This window comes from Schistocerca serialis, chromosome 1 (assembly GCF_023864345.2).
Source record: "Schistocerca serialis cubense isolate TAMUIC-IGC-003099 chromosome 1, iqSchSeri2.2, whole genome shotgun sequence".
Classification (NCBI taxonomy): domain Eukaryota; kingdom Metazoa; phylum Arthropoda; class Insecta; order Orthoptera; family Acrididae; genus Schistocerca; species Schistocerca serialis.
In genome coordinates this window covers 933310815-933329725 of record NC_064638.1, presented here as the reverse complement: position 1 = coordinate 933329725, position 18911 = coordinate 933310815, and the positions used below count along the sequence as shown (strand labels likewise).

The window sequence follows — 18911 nt, the reverse complement described above, 5'->3', positions numbered from 1 at the left end:
AACCTTTATTTGCTTAACCGGTAGTATGCACTCCCTTAGACGTACTGATTTGTTGTCTGTTGAAAAAAAAAAAAAAAAAGGTTCAAATGGCTCTGAGCACTATGGGACTTACCATCTGTGGTCTTCAGTCCCATAGAACTTAGAGCTACTTAAACCTAAGTAACCTAAAGACATCACACACATCCATGCCCGAGGCAGGATTCTCACCTGCGACCGTTGCGGTCACGCGGTTCCAGATTGAAGCGCCCAGAACCGCACGGCCACAACGGCCGGCGTTGTCTGTTGCTTTCCTACCTGGTTTCTGCTTCTCTCATGTTCATATTTCTGATTGTTATATATAGTCGTATTTTTCCTTGTTAACAACATGGAAAATTCAGTCTGCAGGGTTTTTCTTTCTTTGGCTCTGGTTCAAATGGCTCTGAGCACTATGGGACTTAACATCTATGGTCATCAGTCCCCTAGAACTTAGAACTACTTAAACCTAACTAACCTAAGGACATTACACACATCCATGCCCGAGGCAGGATTCGAACCTGCGACCGTAGCAGCCGCGCGGTTCCGGACTGCGCGCCTAGAACCGCTAGACCACCGCGGCCGGCTTTCTTTCTTTCATTACGACTCCGGCAGGAACGTTTTGTTAAACAAAAGAGCTCTAAGTGCATGAAACCGGTTAAAGAAATAAAATTTCGTTTGGGAAACTGGTTGCTTTTTATTTCATTAAATCCTGAATACCTTTGATATGACGATTTTAGGTTGTTTTCGAATGTCTTGCCTTTTACCCACGTTGATCTCAACAGCAGTACACGTGGGACCTTGCTCCTGCATTTCTCTCACTACCAAGGGCACGTCAACCACTGTTACATGGAAGACTGAAACTACAAGTGAACACACGATATTGCAAAGTAAGTGCACATACGGCAAGAAAGCTATGAGGAGGGCGATTCACAACGCTTAACGCACGCGGGCTGCAGGCAGCGAGTATGGCCGCGAGGTGTTTAATTTCGTGATGGCCACTCTAGTACAATTGTTTTCCGATTTCTATTTTTGTTCGTTGTTTCGGTATGGAAATTACTCTACAGCTTGTGCTGGTTATTCTACAGGGTGTTACAAAAAGGTACGGCCAAACTTTCAGGAAACATTCCTCACACACAAATAATGTTATGTAGACATGTGTCCGGAAACGCTTACTTTTCATGTTAGAGCTCATTTTATTACTTCTCTTCAAATCACATTAATGATGGAATGGAAACACACAGCAACAGAACGTACCAGCGTGACTTCAAACACTTTGTTACAGGAAATGTTCAAATTGTCCTCCGTTAGCGAGGATACATGCATCCACCTTCCGTTGCATGGAATCCCTGATGCGCTGATGCAGCCCTGGAGAATGACGTATTGTATCACAGCCGTCCACAATACGAGCACGAAGAGTCTCTACATTTGGTACTGGGGTTGCGTAGACAAGAGCTTTCAAATGCCCCATAAATGAAAGTCAAGAGGGTTGAGGTCAGGAGAGCGTGGAGGCCATGGAATTGGTCCGCCTCTACCAATCCATCGGTCACCGAATCTGTTGTTGAGAAGCGTACGAACACTTCGACTGAAATGTGCAGGAGCTCCATCGTGCATGAACCACAGGTTGTGTCGTACTTGTAAACGCACATGTTCTAACAGCACAGGTAGAGTATCCTTATGAAATCATGGCGGTGAATCGAGGAAGTACAGTACATACTGACGAAACTAAAATGAGCTCTAACACGGAAATTAAGCGTTTCCGGACACATGTCCACATAACATCTTTTCTTTATTTGTGTGTGAGGAATGTTTCCTGAAAGTTTGGCCGTATCTTTCTGTATATTATACCACCTTATAGTTCATAACGTGCCGACTAGAACGGATAGAAAGCTAAAAAAATTGTGTAGGAGCTCGAAACATTTATCTGGACTACACTTTTTCTTTTATTCAGGAACTGTCATCCGATTCGGAAATAACAAAATGTTATATGAGGCCAACACGTCGTTGTCTGTAAACTGATGTAACAGCGTTAGGGCAGGATAATACATTAATTTGTAAATGGCCTTAGTCGAGAGCGCAGGTGGGTTAACAATATCTTGCTTGTAATCGCACAGTTGGAGTCAAGCAATAGCTTTTGGTAGACTGCAAAAGCCTGCACAAGATGCAGAACTACGGAAGCCCATGCTGCTGAGACGTTGCCATTAGAAGAAGTCAGTTACGAATTGAAGTCCCATCCATTAATGATGAAGGAGAACTGCAGTCACGATTGCGTATCACAGCTGACGTGGTATGATAGCTGGAAAAATGGACGAGGAAGAACATTTGTAACGTCTGAAGGTGATCGCTGCTGCGCCGCAGACTGTATTGCAATGGCTCTTTAAAGATTACTCATTGCATATACTCCATCGTTTAAATTCATTTTCATTGATGGATACACAGAAATATAATTTAGACTGATGTGTACATTACAGAAATATTCTAGACCTATACCTAATTACTGGCAACACTAGGCCAACCGCAAAATATATACACTACTGACCATTAAAATTGGTACACCACGCAGATGACGTGCTACAGACGCGAAATTTAACCGACAGGAAGACGATGCTGTGATGTGCAAATGATTAGCTTTTCAGAGCATTCATACAAGGTTGGCGCCGGTGGCGACACCTACAACTTGCTGACATGAGGAAAGTTTCCAACCAATTTCTCATACACAAACAGTAGTTGACCGGCGTTGCCTGGTGAAACGTTGTTGTGATGCTTTGTGTAAGGAGGAAAACTGCGTACCACCACGTTTCCGACTTTGATAAAGGTCGGATTATAGCCTATCGCGATTGCGGTTTATCGTATCGCGACATTGCTGCTCGCGTTGGTCGAGATCCTATGGCTGTTAGCAGAATATGGAATACGTGGATTCCGGAGAGTAATACGGAACGCTGTGCTGGATCTCAACAACCTCGTATCACTAGCAGTCGAGATGACAAGCATCTTATCCGCATGGCTGTAACGGATCGTGCAGCCACGTCTCGATCCCTGCGTCAACAGATGGGGACGTTTGCAAGTCAACAACCATCTGAACGAATAGTTCGACGACGTTTGCTGCAGCATGGACTATCATCTCGGAGACCATGGCTGCGCTTACCCTTGACGCTGCATCACAGACAGGAGCGCCTGTGATGGTGTGCTCAACGACGAACCTGGGTGCACGAATGGCAAAACGTCATTTTTTCGGATGAATCCAGATTCTGTTTACAGCATCATGATGGTCACATCCGTGTTTGGCGACATCGCGGTGAACGCACATTGGAAGCGTGTATTCGTCATCTCCATACTGGCGTATCACCCGGCGTGATGGTATGGGGTCCCATTGGTTACACGTCTCGGTCACCTCTTGTTCACACTGACGGCACTTCGAACAGTGGACGTTACATTTCAGATGTGTTACGACCCGTGGCTCTATGCATCATTCGATCCCTGCGAAACCCTATATTTCAGCAGGATAATGCACGACTGCATGTTGCAGGTCCTGCACGGGAAATACAGAAAATGTCCGACTGCTGCCCTGGCCAGCACATTCTCCAGACCTCTCATCAGCTGAAAACGTCTAAGTCAATGGTGGCCGAGCAACTGGCTCGTCACAATACGCCAGTCACTACTCTTGATGAACTGTGGTATCGTGTTGATGCTACATGGGCAGCTGTACCTATACACGCCATCCGAGCTTTTCTTGACTCAATGCCCAGGCGTATCCAGGCCGTTATTATGGCCAGAGGTGGTTGTTCTGGGTACTGCTTTCTCAGAATCTATGCACCCAAATTGCGTGAAAATGTAATCACATGTCAATTCTAGTATAATATACACTCCTGGAAATTGAAATAAGAACACCGTGAATTCATTGTCCCAGGAAGGGGAAACTTTACTGACACATTCCTGGGGTCAGATACATCACATGATCACACTGACAGAACCACAGGCACATAGACACAGGCAACAGAGCATGCACAATGTCGGCACTAGTACAGTGTATATCCACCTTTCGCAGCAATGCAGGCTGCTATTCTCCCATGGATACGATCGTAGAGATGCTGGATGTAGTCCTGTGGAATGGCTTGCCATGCCATTTCCACCTGGCGCCTCAGTTGGACCAGCGTTCGTGCTGGACGTGCAGACCGCGTGAGACGACGCTTCATCCAGTCCCAAACATGCTCAATGGGGGACAGATCCGGAGATCTTGCTGGCCAGGGTAGTTGACTTACACCTTCTAGAGCACGTTGGGTGGCACGGGATACATGCGGACGTGCATTGTCCTGTTGGAACAGCAAGTTCCCTTGCCGGTCTAGGAATGGTAGAACGATGGGTTCGATGACGGTTTGGATGTACCGTGCACTATTCAGTGTCCCCTCGACGATCACCAGTGGTGTACGGCCAGTGTAGGAGATCGCTCCCCACACCATGATGCCGGGTGTTGGCCCTGTGTGCCTCGGTCGTATGCAGTCCTGATTGTAGCGCTCACCTGCACGGCGCCAAACACGCATACGACCATCATTGGCACCAAGGCAGAAGCGACTCTCATCGCTGAAGACGACACGTCTCCATTCGTCCCTCCATTCACGCCTGTCGCGACACCACTGGAGGCGGGCTGCACGATGTTGGGGCGTGAGCGGAAGACGGCCTAACGGTGTGCGGGACCGTAGCCCAGCTTCATGGAGACGGTTGCGAATGGTCCTCGCCGATACCCCAGGAGCAACAGTGTCCCTAATTTGCTGGGAAGTGGCGGTGCGGTCCCCTACGGCACTGCGTAGGATCCTACGGTCTTGGCGTGCATCCGTGCGTCGCTGCGGTCCGGTCCCAGGTCGACGGGCACGTGCACCTTCCGCCGACCACTGGCGACAACATCGATGTACTGTGGAGACCTCACGCCCCACGTGTTGAGCAATTCGGCGGTACGTCCACCCGGCCTCCCGCATGCCCACTATACGCCCTCGCTCAAAGTCCGTCAACTGCACATACGGTTCACGTCCACGCTGTCGCGGCATGCTACCAGTTTTAAAGACTGCGATGGAGCTCCGTATGCCATGGCAAACTGGCTGACACTGACGGCGGCGGTGCACAAATGCTGCGCAGCTAGCGCCATTCGACGGCCAACACCGCGGTTCCTGGTGTGTCCGCTGTGCCGTGCGTGTGATCATTGCTTGTACAGCCCTCTCGCAGTGTCCGGAGCAAGTATGGTGGGTCTGACACACCGGTGTCTATGTGTTCTTTTTTCCATTTCCAGGAGTGTATTTGTCCAATGAATACCCGTTTATCATCTTCATTTCTTCTTGGTGTAGCAATTTGAATGACAGTAGTGTATATGAGAGAGAGGAAGGAGGGAAATATTTCTTATCAGTATATACTCTGTGCTAGTTCTGTTGCCCTATATTAATTGGGCAAATGAGCATTTAAATCTTTCAGTTTCTTAAATTATGTGCTCGACAACTAACTGGAAGCCACATTAGTAGAACAGTGGCGAATATAAACCCTTATATTCAGGTCGATAATTGCGGTAATTGTTTATGACCGAATTGGAACCATAAGTGTGTTAAGATCGTAATTTGAAGGAAAGCGAATCGTTCCATTTCAGTTTTTTTATCTTGTCATTCCACTTTGTTTTGATATTCGTCTGAAAATAATGAACATAAGTGTCTTAGAATGTGTCAGTGTCATTCGTTTTACAGGCGAAAGACGTAATCAGAATTAATTGGACACGTAATTCTGGATTTATAATTTGTCATTGTACTAATTGCCACTTCATTACTCTGGCACGCCCATTGCCGAGAATGGTAGTGGATAAATCCCCGCAACATTTCACAATCTGACTGCCAGGCTATAAAGTAATATAAGTCCGTCGTTACATTTAACGGCATTCTGAAACGCGTGTCATGTTATGCACGTCCTTTTAAGTAAAGGATAAGTTGCGTAACGTCGGACGTGCTTTATGGATCTCCAGAACAAGAAATATAGGTATGTTAATCTAATCTGATCTACGCAGGAAATTAATCGCAGGGATTACGACGTGATTGTAAAGATTTTGTAAAACCATGTACAGTTATAATCTTCTGTGTGAAATACGACTCAGGCAGCGTACGTCCTTTTACGGTGGAATTCTAACGTATGTTGTGGATATGACTGCGATGTGTCTCATGAAAAATGAAGGACGCTGTATTGTCCGTGGGCGTCAGTAAATCAGAGGGGCCAAGACTCAAAAATTCGCATTCGTGATATAAATGAGTAGGTTACTTTCGAGAGGTGTTGTACCAAAAGATTTAAATTTTCTAGGTGACACAAACACCTTTATCCGGAGAATTGATGAGTATTCAGAGAAGCGTATGAGAATTCTGTAATGAATAAAAACTCTGTATTCCTGATTTCAGAGGGGATGCAAGCGTCTTCCCCCCCCCCCCCCCCCCCCCCAGTCACACCGTTCGCGGCTGCCAATGGTTTACCTTATAACAAAGCGCTCTTCAGGAAGGTAGCACGTTATAGTGTAGGGACTGTCATCAGCACAGAACAGATAACTTTAGAGGAGCCACTTGCTGGCCAGGTTACAGCATATCTCGCGTCCATGCTCAAAGTAAAGAACTGGTAGCACTGTGTAGCCGGCAGTAGGCAGTTACACACCACAGCAGTAGTTGGTTAGTGCATTCGGCAACATGAACGAGCTGTTCCTGAAAGTTGGATGTTGCAAGGTTAGTGACCATTGTTTTCAGAAAGGAAGCAAAATGTGCCAGTGTACTGTATATTATAACGCTTTCGATCAATACTTACCAACATAGAGTGCGTTCTTTGTTGTTAGGTGTGGCGCCTCTTTTCTAGTTACATGTTACTTTTGGTATTTTTATTCGTGTTTCACTTCTTACGAGTAATAAATTGTAATTAACAAAGAGGCTAGGTGCCTACGATAATAGACGACCAGAAAAGATTTGTAAGTTAATCGAAGACATGACGCAGAATGCGTCATAATGTGCTTATATTGTTTCTTTTTTTTTAAGTATAAATCTGATTAAACAACGTAAAATTACTCATTTCTCCTCTAGTGATTCCTGTTGAGATTGCTATTCTTACTGTCCGTTGTTCAATAATGTAATTGTATTCAAGTTGAAATTATAATTTCAAGGAAAAGTATTACTTAGAGTTATGTGAATTATATAGATACCCTGAGTCATATTCCATTTTCAAATGATTAGCGAAAAATAGCCTTCAGCATTGTAGTAACAGAAGCTATCGTGGGAGAAATATTTGGTCGGCTTCACCGACACTGAGCGACCGCTACGGTCGCAGGTTCGAATCCTGCCTCGGGCATGGATGTGTGTGATGTTCTTAGGTTAGTTAGGTTTAATTAGGTCTAAGTTCTAGGCGGATGATGACCTCAGAAGTTAAGTCGCATAGTGCTCAGAGCCATTTCACCGACAACTAGTGAGTCGAATTTATCCGCGAAACGGAATCTGTATCCTATAAAAATTACATTAAAGTTCTTCGATAGGTTTCTACAGGCGACACGGCGATTACTAGCTTCGTTAGTTTAAAGGAATCCCGCAAGCAGAGGTTACTCGAACTTCGGCTTGGAGTGGACCTGTTAGGCACAAAACACAATAACTTTCCTAATGTAATGTAAGAAAAAACGTTCTGTATGTGTTTAATAGTATTCAGACTTGAGAAACATTTCTGTTCCATCGACTCTTCAAATATCCAGACATCGTAGTTATACGTAGAACAGTTTTGTGCTTTTAACAGGAAACCGATATACACTATGTGATCGAAAGTATCCGAACACATACGTTTTTCATGTTAGTTGCTTTGTGCTGCCACCTACTGCCTGGTACTCAATATCAGCGACCTCAGTAGTCATTAGAAATCGTGAGAGAGCAGAATGGGGCCCTCCGCGGAACTCACGGACTTCGGACGTGGTCAGGTGATTGGGTGTCACTTGTGTCATACGTCTGTACGCGAGATTTCCACACTCCTAAAGATCCCTAGGTCCACTGTTTCCGATGTGATAGTGAAGTGAAAACGTGAAGGGACACGCACAGCACAAAAGCGTGCAGGCCGACCTCGCCTGTTGACTGAATGAGATCCCCGACAGCTGAAGAGGGTCGTAATGTTTAATAGGCAGACATTTATCCAGACCATCGCACAGGAATTCCAAACTGCATCAGGATCCACTGCAAGTATTATTACAGTTACACGGGATGTGAGAAAACTTGGATTTCATGGTCGAGCGAGTGCTCATAAGCCACAAATCGCGCTGGTAAATGCCAAATTACGCCTCACTTGATGAAAGGAGCGTAAACATTGGACGATTGAACAGTGGAAAACCGTTGTGTGGAGTGACGAATCACGGTACACAATGTGGCGATCCGATGGTAGGTTGTGGGTATGGTGAATGCACGGTGAACGTTATCTGCGCGTGTGTGTAATGCCAACAGAAAAATTCGGAGGTAGTGGTGTTATGGTGTGGTCGTGTTTTTCATGCCGGTGGCTTGCACCCCTTGTTGTTTTGCGTGGCACTATCACGGCCCAGGCCTACATTGATGTTTTAAGCATCTTGCTGCTTCCCACTGTTGAAGAGCAATTCGGGGATTGCGATTACATCTCTCAACATGATCGAGCACCTGTTCATAATACACGGCCTGTGGCGGAGTGGTTACACGACAATAACATCCCTGTAATGGACTGGCCTGTGCAGAGCCTGACCTGAATCCTACAGAACACCTTTGGGATGTTTTGGAACGCCGACTTCGTGCCAGGCCTCACCGACCGACATCGATACCTCTCCTCAGCGCAGCACTCGGTCATGAATGTGAAGCAAAACAAGCGCTGTATATTTTGAGAGATACAAAGGCGAGCGAGTGTGCCGGGACTTACCCCAGTTCACTGCTAGTAGCGACACGTCACCTTCACGCGTGTGCGCGAGAGCGCGCAGGTATTGCACCACAATTAAGTATAAATTAAAAGTCAAAATTTGCTTTTAAAACTTTATCATAAATTTTATTGTAATAAGGATTCAAATATCAACTCTTTATGTACCTAGACTTGATAGTTTCCGTGCCGGCCGCGGTGGCCATGCGGTTCTAGGCGCTTCAGTCCGGAACCGCAGGACTGCTACGGTCGCAGGTTCGAATCCTGCCTCGGGCATGGATGTGTGTGATGTCCTTAGGTTAGTTAGGTTTAAGTAGTTCTAAGTTCTAGGGGACTGATGACCTCAGATGTTAAGTCCCATAGTGCTCAGAGCCAATTGAACCATTTTTTTGATAGTTTCCGTAAAAACGCCATTTTTTTAAAAAAAGTGGCGCTAAATAATGATGCTAGAATTTGGTCAGAAGGTGCCTATGGAGCTAGTAAATTAGTCGTGCAAGTTTCAAAGCTAAAGAACGAAAATTACGACGGGAATCCACGTTTTTAGGAAAAGTGGTAGGCGTTAAAAATGGTCTTAGAAACGTAAACAACTTGTTTTACGCTTCAGTTCACCCTAAAAAATCATAACTAAGAATCCACGATAAGCTACCTCTTATAGTTTTTGAGTAATTAAATGAAAACCAATTTTCTAACTAAAATATACCCAGTTGCAGTAGATTAAGAACCTGTAATTTTAATGATAGAAAATTTTGGTTAAAGCAGATGATAAAACCTATTAAACAGAGCTCTACCAAATTTTAGAGTTGTAGTATTAGTAACATCTAATACAGGTTCTAGTAAAGGTATGGTTCAAAGGTAACGATCTACCGTTAGTTTCACTATGAAAATTCTGGAAGATAAAGTTTTTATTCAAGCGAGCTAAAACTTTTTTTATGCTTTCAAACAACTTACCTAAATACATGTAAAAATTAAGAAGATTCTGAATCAATTCTCATGTTATTATATATTATGTGTCCGAGAAAGCGGTCGTTCTCAGGCTGCTGCCGTGTACACTGACAGATAAAAACACAAGTTCCCTCGGCCGTCCGCTGCGCCATCTATATAAATACATCCCGAGAGGCAGGAAAAAGGTTCACGTAGCACTCAGCCACTGTAAGATCCACGTCTGTTAAACGTCGGATCGCTCTCTGTATCGGACAAAACGCCTATTTGTGGTAAAAACTGATAGTGGACTCGCGACGACTGTACACCGTCCTGGATCGCTTAGTATTCGCTAAAGTAACTGTTAGTGTGCTGTCCGTGATAATTACAAATCCACGTGGCAAGTGGTGACTATTATTTTCACTTTTGTGGCGAGCATTTATTTTGAACATGTGTGTTGAACATTTGTTTGAGTATTAGTAGCTAGGGCGAAAGACAAGTTGGTAGACCGTAGAGGTCGCCTCTGAACTGATAATAGTGCTGTTTAGAATAGAAAAATTTACTATCAATTGGACATAATGAATTTAAAAGTGTTGTACGTGAGAGACTTTGCTCAATATATGTATGAACTAGAACTTTATACTTTCATTTAAAATCATAGTCCTGATCCCGCTAAGTAGAAGGGGAAGAGGAACATTTCTTTCGGTGGGCTGGACCAGAATGTGGCCGTGCAGACTGGAAACTAAGGTCAGTATGTTTTCCTTCGCTTTCTGACTAACTACAAAATTAGTTGCCAGGCTCGCGTGAGAAAGGCAGCGAACTAAACAACCATCGTCACTAAAAATAATACACTCCTGGAAATGGAAAAAAGAACACATTGACACCGGTGTGTCAGACCCACCATACTTGCTCCTGACACTGCGAGAGGGCTGTACAAGCAATGATCACACGCACGGCACAGCGGACACACCAGGAACCGCGGTGTTGGCCGTCGAATGGCGCTAGCTGCGCAGCATTTGTGCACCGCTGCCGTCAGTGTCAGCCAGTTTGCCGTGGCATACGGAGCTCCATCACAGTCTTTAACACTGGTAGCATGCCGTGACAGCGTGGACGTGAACCGTATGTGCAGTTGACGGACTTTGAGCGAGGGCGTATAGTGGGCATGCGGGAGGCCGGGTGGACGTACCGCCGAATTGCTCAACACGTGGGGCGTGAGGTCTCCACAGTACATCGATGTTGTCGCCAGTGGTCGGCGGAAGGTGCACGTGCCCGTCGACCTGGGACCGGACCGCAGCAACGCACGGATGCACGCCAAGACCGTAGGATCCTACACAGTGCCGTAGGGGACCGCACCGCCACTTCCCAGCAAATTAGGGACACTGTTGCTCCTGGGGTATCGGCGAGGACCATTCGCAACCGTCTCCAGGAAGCTGGGCTACGGTCCCGCACACCGTTAGGCCGTCTTCCGCTCACGCCCCAACATCGTGCAGCCCGCCTCCAGTGGTGTCGCGACAGGCGTGAATGGAGGGACGAATGGAGACGTGTCGTCTTCAGCGATGAGAGTCGCTTCTGCCTTGGTGCCAATGATGGTCGTATGCGTGTTTAGCGCCGTGCAGGTGAGCGCCACAATCAGGACTGCATACGACCGAGGCACACAGGGCCAACACCCGGCATCATGGTGTGGGGAGCGATCTCCTACACTGGCCGTACACCACTGGTGATCGTCGAGGGGACACTGAATAGTGCACGGTACATCCAAACCGTCATCGAACCCATCGTTCTACCATTCCTAGACCGGCAAGGGAACTTGCTGTTCCAACAGGACAATGCACGTCCGCATGTATCCCGTGTCACCCAACGTGCTCTAGAAGGTGTAAGTCAACTACCCTGGCCAGCAAGATCTCCGGATCTGTCCCCCATTGAGCATGTTTGGGACTGGATGAAGCGTCGTCTCACGCGGTCTGCACGTCCAGCACGAACGCTGGTCCAACTGAGGCGCCAGGTGGAAATGGCATGGCAAGCCGTTCCACAGGACTACATCCAGCATCTCTACGATCGTCTCCATGGGAGAATAGCAGCCTGCATTGCTGCGAAAGGTGGATATACACTGTACTAGTGCCGACATTGTGCATGCTCTGTTGCCTGTGTCTATGTGCCTGTGGTTCTGTCAGTGTGATCATGTGATGTATCTGACCCCAGGAATGTGTCAATAAAGTTTCCCCTTCCTGGGACAATGAATTCACGGTGTTCTTATTTCAATTTCCAGGAGTGTATTTAACCCGCCGCCCCACAAATGGGCTGCCATTTCCCAAGAAACCTTCCACCACCTGACTGAACGTTTGGCTGCGAGAGTGGAAGCTGTCATCAAGGCTAAGGATGGGCCAACGCTATACTGAATTCCAGCATCACCGATGGAGAGCGCCATGAACTTGTATGTCATTTTCAGCCAGGTGTGTGCATAGTTTTGATCACATATTGTAACTAAATGTAATACTTACAGTCTCCCACCACGTAAAATGCTTAAGATGTTATAATACGAGGGTAATCCCAAAAGTAAGGTCTCCTATTTTTTTTATAAGTACATAGACCTGTTTATTTCTACAATGGTTTGCATCAGTTTACAGCTTGAACATTTAGCTATTTTTCTACATAATCGCCATTTCTGTCGATGCATTTTTGTAGGCGCTGTGGCAGTTATTGTATGCCCATTCCATACCAGCTGGCCGCCATACTGTTCAGAAAGTTACGAACATCTTCTTTCATCTCGTCGTCGGAGCTGAATCGCTTTCCGGCCAAATGTTCTTTTAACCTAGGGAACACTCACTGGGCGCCAAGTCAGAACTAAAGGGTGGGTGGGTGATTATGTTCCACTGAAACTGTTGCAGGAGAGCAACGATTTGCCGAGCGATGTGTGGGTGAGCGTTGTCATGGAGAATGTGTACGCTCTTGCTCAGCATTCCTCTTCTCTGGTTCTGAATTGCCCGTTTGAGATTTTTCAGAGTCTCACAGTACCTGTCAGAGATCATCCAGGGTGATCTGCTGACCTTCACGCATGATTTACTCCACCTTCAACACTGACTCCTCAGAAATTGACGGTCTCCTGCTGCTTTGTTCGTCGGGAATTTCGGTTCGACCAACTGCAAAATCTCTACACCATTTACGAACATTTTTGACATCCATGCACGACTCACCTTACACTTCCGTCAGTTGGCGATGGATTTCAATCGACGCAGTGCCCTTTGCGTTCAAAAACCGAATAACTGCGCACACTTCGCACTTGGCGGTAACAATCAACGGGAGCACCATTCTCAATGGTGCCAAGCCAAGACCGAGCGCCTCAGCGAGGCGGTCGCATGTTTACACACAGCGCGCGAAGCAGTCTTCATAACAGTGTGACCAACTGCCACACAGAGTTCCGTACTTAAAAAAATAGGAGACTTTACTTTTGGGATTACCCTCGTAATATTATACTTAAGGCATAATAATAATAATATCATATATTTTTTGTTTTAATTTTATTTAGTGTTCAAAAAATGGTTCAAATGGCTCTGAGCACTATGGGACTTAACATCTATGGTCATCAGTCCCCTAGAACTTAGAACTACTTAAACCTAACTAACCTAAGGACATCACATAACACCCAGTCATCACGAGGCAGAGAAAATCCCTGACCCCGCCGGGAATCGAACCCGGGAACCCGGGCGTGGGAAGCGAGAACGCTACAGCACGACCACGAGCTGCGGACTTTTATTAAGTCGTATAGGCAACATTGAGATGGCTCGATGTGCGAGGTATTGTTATTAGCATTAAAAAAGAATCCTTCTGGCATTTCCAGTAAACATATAAGGTGGAAACAGTTCTCTCGAAACGGAACAACGACTGATGTAAACAATAGCGTACCCAGTATCTCTGAGCTGAGAAGGGGAGGAAGGAGGGCAACATAATTCATATTCGTGTCATGGTGAATGACGAAATAATGACTCTTGATTCATTTGCTAAAAATCTATTACTTGTTCTGGCTTTTTTTTTTCGAACAAAATTTAATAACAATTTCGTCAAAGTTGTATTTGTGGTGTGTTGTTATTATTAAATGGTAAACAATGGCACAAATATATATGAGCGTTCATGTTCGGTCTCCCTAAGTCTTTATTATTTTCTTCCACGTGGGTTTTTCTTTCTCCAAGCACACCTCTCATTGCAGTTTGTCCTCTTGAAACGAAAGGACGTTCCGCTGTGACCCACATTTACTGTCATTTGTCTTGACTCGTTAATACCGACTTCACAGCCCCTTAAAAAGCCACGGGATATGTAGTAGGGCATGGATGTGTGTGATGTCCTTAGTTAGGTTTAATTAATTCTAAGTTCTAGGCGACTGGTGACCTCAGTAGTTAAGTCGCATAGTGCTCATAGCCATTTGAACCATTTGATATGTAGTAGGATTCAGGTCAGCTGCACCAGTTTTGGAAAAAGTAATATCTTTATTTCCATACTTTCTTGCCTGATACCCTTGGCAGAGATGGATTGTTTTCTGCACGGAATACACATAGTACCCCGTCCTTTAGACGTATTGGCTTTTCGTCCGTTATTTCGTATCCGATTTCTCCTTCTCCCGCGTTCATAGTTCTGATTCTTTTATAATAGTATTTTTGCTTGTTAACGATGGGGAAAATTCAGTGTCCAGGGTTTTTACAGCATAGCATAGAGCATGGCTTTCTTTCTTTCGTTAAGATTCCGGCAGTAGCGTTTTGTTGAAAAGTTGCCGAAGAATCACCAGAGTTCCACAGAGGCTAGCTGTTTCTTCTGTAACTGAAGGGCATGAAGGGCTGGCGTAACTTCTCAGATCCCTCCAGGAGTGGAACGTTGGAAAGAGAAGGTAGGTAAGAGCATTGGGCCGAGCCATGTCTATGATTCCCGAAAGACGTTCGGTGGGAGTTGTTGACACTATATAGACAAGTCACTGTTCACCAAACCGTGTCTCTCAGTTTAGCGTGAGCGCTCCTCAGCCCTACTAATGTGTCCCACTGCTTCTCGTAAGAGTGCCCTGATCACTGAAAAGTTTCAGACACGTGTAGGTATTATTATGGGCGTCCTCCAATATTTATTGAAAAGCAATTTCAATGTTTTGGGTCATACTTAACAAAAGTGACTCCACTGAACGATTATATACAAGCTTGACTAATTACACTTTTCAAAAGCTCTTTTGCGGTAAGAATTATCGGTCTGCAGGATTTAGTAACGTGCCAGTAAATCAAATCCATGTATAGCAGTTCCATTAAAAATACAATATTCCAAGTTTCAATAAACTGATTTGTTACGATTACGAGTGATGAAGTAGTGGGGCAGATAAGCACGAACAGCTTGGTTTTACTGTACGTTTGTAGGAAGGGTGGCCAGCAGGCAGGCGGCTAACAATCGAACTCCGTGCAACAATCACTTACAGTCCAGTGTCTCGTAATAAAGTTACAGTCAGTACGTGTCAAGAGGAATTGCTATGAAGAGAGTTCAAGGCAGTTCATGAACATTTCTTTGTAAAAGTCGAAGTAATAACGGTAAGTAAATGTTTATTACAAAAATATTCCAATTTACTCAGCTGTATCACTACAATGTAGTATAATTACTGTTTTATGAGAATTTGTCAATTGTTTTTAAATCGATCTACATATAGCATACGGCCTATTATGTTCTGTACATATTATTTTTCCTTGATTTTTCGCTAAAATACAGTTTATAGCAAACTAGCATTTTTCCTGTCGCAGCTTCGCCAGTGGTAGTCGCAAAAGAAAATTACGCAGTATTAATGTTTGGAGTGTATTCTCGTCAAGTAATAGGTTTCCAGCGTTTTCCATGTTTTAAAAGCATAGGTAAGTATTTTAAACTACAAATAAATTGTGTTTTCTGGCAGATTACTTCCTTGCACTGAAGTTCAGTCATTAGTGATTATGTCCTTCGTAAATTGTTCCACAAAAACACAAAATTTTTTTTAAAAAAATAGAAGGAACCTGTGGTTACCTTCTCATATTGTTCCTTTGGTAATTCTGCCAAATGTGAAAAACGCTCATTTTACTTGTATGGAGGATTGGTAACCAGCTACTTGACTAACAATTTTTCCTATTATTCTGAAATAACTTTTTCGGGGACTACAACATACTTCTGATATTTAGAATTTTGACATCACTCCCATAAAACGTGTGTTCATTTTCAGAGAATTCAGAAGGGAACACCGGTGAACTTTCATCAGAAGGACAATGTGAAGAGCAGGTTCTGCCATTCCCATCTTCATCAACAACTCAGAGACCAAACATGCTCTCTGCAGCTGCGGAAGCATTGGTAACACCCGACGCTAGCTTTGCTTGCTGCCCCTTTCTGCATCAACCTGAACGTCTGTCAGATGGTTTCCCTGTGCAACATCTTCCGATACGAGTACTTATCTTCCAATAAAGCTGGTGCGGGACGTTTCATGGGCTCCACATAGTTGGACTTGGATGTGAAGAGGTAAGCTATTTTTATTGCACAAAATGTACTAACCTATGTCAAAAAAACTCTTGCAACTAATAGTAATGCAGCATGTACCAAAGAAGGAGTTAAGGGCTGAGAAAGACTATTGAAAAATTTAAAGCATCCGAGAAGGGTGCTGCTCATTCTCAGGCTGTTTTGAGCCACACTCAATTAAAAACAAAAAAATGGTTCAAATGGCTCTGAGCACTATGCGACTTAACTTCTGAGGTCATCAGTCCCCTAGAACTTAGAACTAATTAAACCTAAATAACCTAAGGACATCACACACATCCATGCCCGAGGCAGGATTCGAACCTGCGACTAGCGGTCGCGCGGTTCCAGACTGTAGCGCCTAGAACCGAATTAAAAACATCTACTGAAAGGAAACTATCTATTGAAATTTGAGCAACAAGAAACGGCTTTAGAATTATTAATGATCATTATCATTAGTCTTAAACATCTTATCAAACAAGGACTGAACATCAGGGGACACACAAACTTTGAAGGAAATCGAATGGAACTGCTGAATTTCCGCACTGAGGACAAACCATCTCTGAAATTGTGGCTTCAAAGAGAACAACCTTACATTCATACAAAAACACAAAACGAATTAACTGAAATCCTTGGTAAAGAAATTGTAAACAGCAGAGTTAAAATAATTTTGGTCAGTAAATCCTTTGATTTATTCACGTATTTGTAATGGCACAATGAATATTTCAGATGACGATCAAATTAGTTTTTATGTAAGATGGTGTGACGACAATTTAGATCCTCATGAAAGTTTTTTGTGGTTCTATAAAACTCGGCTGTTACAACTGAAAAGCAGCTTTGGCAGATTTTGCACACTGTGGTGCTTGTTTCTGTCATTTGGTTATTAAATCAAGCTGCCAAATTTTAAGAACCGTCAAAAACTCTGTGGGATCTCCTCATCAGTTGGGAATACTTTTTTCAGGCCCAAAGCAAAAGACTTGTTTATGCGTATTTTTGAAGATGCGGCTAAATGATCTGTAAGTCACATTACTCAGACCAAGCCTTAATGTCCTATTAGATGGCTACACCGGCGGTCACACATCAAAGAAACTTTGAAAAAATATCCTTTCGTCTCAAGACAGAATGAACTGACAGTCGCATAATACGTTTTGATCCAAGTTTAAACAGAGCTGATTTAGGCGTTTTAAGTGTAATTGAAATACATAGTCTGAGGCAACCGAATGTTCCAAAAAGTGGTTTTCGATTCCGATTTTTTGAAGTTTCTTCAAGGGGATCTCCCGATTAGACCCTCTTGTATGTACAGCCTATGTATTGTTTCCCCCAATAATTTGGTGCTGATGACGTCCAGGGGTATTATTTAGTGGGTACGATTATTAAGTCTGTTATGAAACAAAGCAGAAAACGTGTCACAATGTCACAAATTATCAAATGTCACTTGTGATTCAAATTTAATTATGCACCAAATGGTAACCATTATTTCATTTACAGGAACCTAGTGCACCAAAATGTTTCCTGGAACGTTTTAGCCGTTCAGCCTCAGTCTTTGGTCTGGAAGGTGGTGTACGCATCATATTGAATTGAAAAAGGACTTTGAATTGATATAGTGAATAACAACATGTATAGTAAAGTGTGTGTTCAGCCCATCATAGATGAGAAACTGGAGGTTTTTTAAAACGGTCCGTGTTACTAACTCGGCTATCATAGTGCTGACAAAGTAAACGATGTGCAAGATAGGGGAAGATACGGCACAGAGAATAATCCATATCGAAAAGTGGCGTTATCTTATCTTAGTGTACTCTATTTGCTTTCGTCAATTAAATAACAGCATCTTGTGTTCCTGTCAAGACATATTTTTTCTTCTTAGAAGTAACGGCTTTATTTTATTCATTATAAAACGACCATTAAATTTCGTTAGTTGATTACGGAGAGAGTACTCCATTCTCCTTTTTTATCTCCAAAAACTGTCCAGAACCATTATTATTAGCTCCTCGACAACTGCGTTCAGAACATTCACGTTTTTCAATTAATTCACTAAAGTCTCTCCCAATTTTCACGCTGGAAACACTTTCTCTTATGTGCGAAAAGAAGAGACATCCAATCTAAAACAAAGCCAGAAGTTGCGTTGCGGAGATATCAACGCGTCTATTCCCGCAAACACGTGTGACGACAGCGAAGCGTACAATGCTCGCAGCCGAAATAGCTCAGTTGGGAGAGCGTTAGACTGAAGATCTAAAGGTCCCTGGTTCGATCCCGGGTTTCGGCACTCGTTTTTACACACAGTGCATAATGCGTATCGACGTTACATTCATCAGAGATACAGTTAGTGCAGCCCGTCAAGCGCACGTTTAGCTTGGAAAAAGAACGTTGCTCGTTAGTGCGTTTTGTTTTGTATCGCATAAAAGTTTGCACACTGTATAACTGACGTGTTTCTCATATAAATGACATACTGTACCACGTGAAGCAGTTGAATAATTTATTTCTATTTGTACGACAGGTTTCAGTTAGTGACCATTTAGCAGTACAGTTTTTGATAACAGCACATAATATATCTCATAAAACAATTGTCAAAACATGACATTTATGCATGGATGTTC

At 44.0% G+C, this 18911-nt stretch overlaps 1 non-coding gene across 1 annotated transcript; it reads left to right on the top strand.

Annotated features, from left to right (window-relative positions):
* Nucleotides 1–18507: 18507 nt before the first annotated feature.
* Nucleotides 18508–18580, top strand: Trnaf-gaa (transfer RNA phenylalanine (anticodon GAA)). Its single transcript has one exon. It is a non-coding gene; the product is annotated as a tRNA-Phe (tRNA).
* Nucleotides 18581–18911: the final 331 nt, after the last annotated feature.